The 5461-nt window shown below is 43.0% G+C and overlaps 1 pseudogene; it reads right to left on the minus strand.

Moving 5' to 3' along the window:
* Positions 1 to 2411: 2411 nt before the first annotated feature.
* Positions 2412 to 4225, minus strand: LOC148931964 (uncharacterized; annotated as a pseudogene).
* Between the last annotated feature and the right edge of the window lie 1236 nt (positions 4226 to 5461).

The following is a 5461-nucleotide window of genomic DNA, read 5'->3' on the forward strand; positions in this document are numbered from 1 at the left end:
CCCTTCAAGTATCGCACAATTCTCAATACTGCTTCCCAGTGATCAGTCTGGGGCTTGTGCATAAACTGACTGACTATTCCAACTGCATAGGTAATATCAGGCCTAGTGTGGGAGAGGTATATCAGCTTACCCACGAAACGCTGGTATCTAGTCTGGTTCGTGAGCTTTGATCCCTCGATCAGTTGCAGGCCATGATTCTGCATCATCGGCGTCTCAGCAGGCTTGCAATCCAACATTCCTGTTTCAGCTAGAAGATCCAAGACATACTTCCTCTGGTTTATGAATATTCCCTTCTTGGATCGCAATACTTCAATTCCCAGAAAATACCTGAGAAGTCCCAAGTCTTTCATTTCGAACTCAGTGAATAAGTTCTTCTTCAACAGAATTATCTCCTCCTCATCATCTCCAGTCAAAATCATATCATCTACGTAAATGATCAAACAAGTAATTTTTCCTTCCCTCTTCTTGTGGAATAGGGTATGATCTGAGTTGCTTTGCCTATACCCATACTTCTTCATTACCTCAGTAAATCTCCCGAACCATGCTCTAGGAGATTGCTTTAAGCCATAGAGAGTCTTCTTGAGCTTACACACTTCATGCCCTTTAAAATCTCCACCAAAGCCAGGAGGGGCCTCCCTGTAGATTGGCTTTGTTAGTTCCCCATGCAGGAAGGCGTTCGTCACATCAAATTGATGTAGTGGCCACTCCTTGTTTGCAGCAATCGAAAAAAGGACTCGAATGGTGCTCATCTTGGCCACTGGTGAGAAGGTTTCTGCATAATCAACTCCATACGTCTGAGTGTACCCCTTTGCCACTAACCTCGCCTTGTAGCGTTCAATGGACCCATCTGGTCTTCTTTTGATTGTGAATACCCAACGACATCCAACTAGTCTGGATCCCTCAGGTCTCGTGCATTTCTCCCAAGTCTTATTTTTTCAACAGTGCCTTCATTTCAACTACCATTGCATCCCTCCAATGCTTAATTTTCATAGCTTCTTCAGCAGTTCCGGGAATTTCTTCTTCTTCATATAGGGCAGCAGTAAATGCCCTTGCCATCTCGGTCAGGTTAGCCTTAGCAAGGTTCGCTACTGAGTATCTGCTTCTCTTAGAGACCCGTTTTGGACTGTACCTCTTGGGTGGGATCCCTCTTGTAGTTCGTAAGAGAAGTATGTATTGCCCTATGTCTCCATCTACAGCTGCATTCTCCACAATGTCTGTCGTAGAGTCATTAGGAATAATTGTACAATCTGATCCAGTGCCAGGTATTACCTTAGATATCACTGGAGGAAGATTGTCAGACGGAGGTGGTTGAGGAAGCTCTGCATGAGACAAGACGGCCTCGGCGACAATACTAGCTTTCTCTGTTGGTTCCACGTTCAAGTTGCTTGGCAGTGGCATAAACCAACTTAGGGGTCCAGATGAACAACTACTACTCTCCCCCTGACCACTAAGGCTGGTATAGTAGTATTCACACTCTAAGAAATTACAATTCATCGTGGTTATAATTTTCCTAGAAGAGGGATCAAAGCACCTATAACCTTTCTGATGTATCCCATATCCCAAAAAAACACATTTTAAAGCGCATGCGGAAAATTTGTTTCTTTCATGTTTAGGTACATGGACATATACGGAACACCCAAAGATTTTTAGGGGTAAGGTAAGTGGTTCGGGTACCTTGGCTTTCATAGATAGAGTCTGAAGAGGTGTTTTCATGTTCAGGATTTTTGTAGGAAGACGATTGATTAAATACACAGAGGTAGCAATTGCCTCAGGCCACAAAAATTTGGGGACTTTGGAGTCAAAAAACAAAGCTCGGGTAACCTCCAAAATAATTCTGTTTTTCCTCTATGCCACTCCATTTTGTTCGGGGGTATAAGCACAAGATGTTTGGTGTATTAAGCCCCTTTTTTTGAAAAAATCATACATCTCCTTATTAGCAAATTCTCTTCCATTATCCGATCTAAGTGTTCGAATAGTGGTTTGAAACTGCGTTTGAATCAAATTAAAAAAGATGACAAATTTTTCATAAACTTCAGATTTATTTTTCAAGAAATATATCCAAGTCATTCTAGAGCAATCATCCACAAAAATAAAAAAATACTTAAAACCATGATCACCAGTAACAGGCGCAGGGCCCCACACATCAGCATGAATCAAGGAAAAAAGAGTTTTAACTCGGGTTTCAGTAGATTTAAATGACTGTCTGTCTGTGGCTTTTCGCCAAAACACAAGACTCACAATCAATGTTCTTAAGATGAGAAAACTTGGGAAAAAACAATTTAAAATAACCAGGTGACGGGTGACCATATCGTCGATGCCACAACCAAGCTTCTCGAGATGCAGATCCGTGAGCTAGCATCGCAGTACTGCCTTGGTGAGCCATCTCGTCAACATAGTAGAGGCCTTGACGCTCAGTGCCACGCCCAATTATCCTCCTCGTCCTGATATCCTGTAATACACAAAAATTTGGATGCATCAGTAATGTACAATTTAATTCCTTCGTCACATGACTAATGGACATCAACTTATGTGATAATTTCGGAACATATAGGCAATTTGACAACTTTAAAGTTGGTGAAATTTCAATTGTTCCACTTCCTTCCACTGAGGTTAACTCTCCATTTGCATCTGAATTTGACTTTTCTTAGACCCACTAAAATTCACAAAATCATTTTTATCGTGGGTCATGGTATCAGTTGCCCCACGATAAAAAATCCACCCTGTCTCCTTCCCACTAGGTTCATATTGTACATTACAAGCAATATGTAATTCACTCAACATTTCAAACCTATTGGGGGTAATAATCGAATCTCCTAAAGTCTGGGGTTGAAATTCAGAATTATTAATACACATGAGGGCAGATAGAAACATATTATCAGGATGGGGTATATTTTGCAATTCACATAAACTAAAAGGGGTTGAATCATAAGATGGGCTAGGTTTTTTAATTCCTAGCCCATTACCTCCATTCTCGACGGATCTCACGCCGCCTCCTCCCCCCATCCATGCGAAAGCAGCTTCTCCGATCTCCTCACCCCGTCTGCCACCGCCGCCGTGTGAGAGGTCGGCATCTCCGTTCCTTCCCCTTGCGTTGGCTCCCTCGCGGTTGCCAGCTCCAGTCGGTGTGTGGTGATTTCCACCGCTGCCTTCTTCAACTCCGATGGCCAATTTGGCCTTCGCCTTCTGATTCTCATCCCACCACTCCGGAAAACCGACCAACTGGAAGCAATTCTCGCGAGTGTGTTTGTTCATCCCACAGTGAGAGCACCACAACTTGGATTTGTCCGGTTTATTTCCGCGGCGGTTGTTAGCGGCGGCGGGGCGTGGTGGCTGCTATCCAAATCGTGTTGGTGCCGATTGAGGTGGGAATCGTGTGTTTCGGGCTCCGAATCCGAAACCTACTCCGCCCGATGATGGATCCCCGTTCGTTGCGCCGGTTGGGTTGGAGTTCGCCGGCGGCATAATCTTGAGCCGTGTGGCTTCCCGCTTTACCCACCCGTATGCGACGTCGACTGAGGGCACCGGACTTTCTTTCAGAATATCCCGTCTGATTCCTTCAAATTGGGGATTCAGTCCCCTCAAGAACTTGTGAAGCCTTAGTGTGTTGGTGTGTCTCCGATATTGGCATACTCCTTTATCGCAACAATCGATTGGCTTCTCTTGGCACCGATCGATCGCGACCCACACACCATGCAGGGTCCTCCAGTAGGTCTCCAGATCCATGTCTCCTTGGACGGTCTGGCTGATTTTGTCATCTAATTCATATATGAGATATGGATCGGATGTGCTTTCACAGGTCACGGCCAAGCTTTCCCAAATGGCTTTTGCGCTTTGGTGATGCGCAAAATCTCCAACAATATCGATCTCGATATTGTCCACAATCCAGGAGAACACAGCCAGATCAGTCTCCTCCCATTCGATGTACTCCTTGTCCGTCGGTTCTGGGGGCGCCGGCACTCTAGTAATGTGTCCCAGCGCCCTTCTGCTTCCAATGGCTACTTTCATTAGCCGAGCCCACAGGGGGTAGTTCTTTCCATTGAGCTTGAATGCAATTGTAACATTCTTGCTCGTTTTGATTCTGTTATCGTCGGTTTTGTGGTTGTCGCCTTCGGATTTAACATCTTCATCTCCTGCCATCTTGCAGGTTCGGTGGTTGTCGCCTTCTGGCCGAGATAAGGTGTATGGCTATGATGAATATTTTCTGAGCCTTAGCTCTGATGCCATGTTGAATAATGCCGTTTTGTATATATTCAACTGGGTTATCGTTTATGAGGCCTTTACACACCTAAATAGGCTACAAATTATCTACACAAGGAAAGATTTACCCTAGCTATAAATCAGGAAAAATATTCACTAGAATCAATCTTCAATCAATCCCGAGATTTCTTCCAATCTTCCTTGATTCTTCCAATCTTCCTTGATTTATTTCTAACAGGTTTAATTTAGTTATTTTGTGTTGAGTTGAATTTTATGGGGATTGAATTTATTTGCAGTTGTTTCCTATTAGAATTAGAAGTTGAATTTGGATATACTTTCATAATTGAGATTGAATTTATCTATTTGTTCTATGTCTAGGATTTGTTGTTAGTTTGAATGATGATTTTTTTGATATTTTATTTAATAGATGATTTAGAAACTTTAGTTTTTGTATGTGTTGGCTTCGTTTCCCCCATATCTTCGGTCGTTGTTGAGAGCGACTAGGCAACAATTCGTATTAGAGATGTAGACATGGTGATCGTGGTGTTTGCAGTAGTGGTCAAACAGAGGACCACTGATAAACTCATGTTTTGATAGGTTCAATTGGTGGTGTTTGCAGTAGTGGTCAAACAGAGGACCACTGATAAACTCATGTTTTGATAGGTTCAATTGGTCAGGTGAAACGGGAATGAAAAGGCAAGAATACGTGAGTCATATTAGTCCACATTAAATATTAATAGAAGTTGCTAGTATTGTGAATGAATATATTATTCTCTCACTACAAAAAACGCAAAATAGTGACGGAATCCAATAGCTCAACAACTAGTGACAGAATTAGTGACAGAGTACTCCGTCACTAATGCGAAACAATCAGTTATGATTTCTGTCACAATAACTTTAGTGACGGAAATTCTATCACTAAAACTTTTTACTGACAAGTTTATTATTGACGGATCTGTCACTAATCTAGTTATGTGAAGAAATTTCACTGTTTAGTGACGGATATCCGTGACTAATTGGCGATTTTTTTGTAGTGATGCTTTGGCATGAGAACAAGCCGCGGAAGCATGTTTTGGTAGGATAGCTCTGACGGGACGGATTCGCCAACGTGGGAGCCATTGGACGTGATCCGTCGTCAATTTCCAAATGTGCTCCTTGAGGGCAAGGAGGTCGCTATCGAAGGGGGAGTTGATACGGTCCCACAAAGCAAGTACCCAATGTAGACAAGGACAGAGAAGCACCGCCGGAGTCGCGAAACAATGAT

Source organism: Salvia hispanica, chromosome 2 (genome assembly GCF_029641045.1).
Source record: "Salvia hispanica isolate PSC_SH4W2 chromosome 2, Shi_PSC_v1, whole genome shotgun sequence".
Lineage (NCBI taxonomy): Eukaryota > Viridiplantae > Streptophyta > Magnoliopsida > Lamiales > Lamiaceae > Salvia > Salvia hispanica.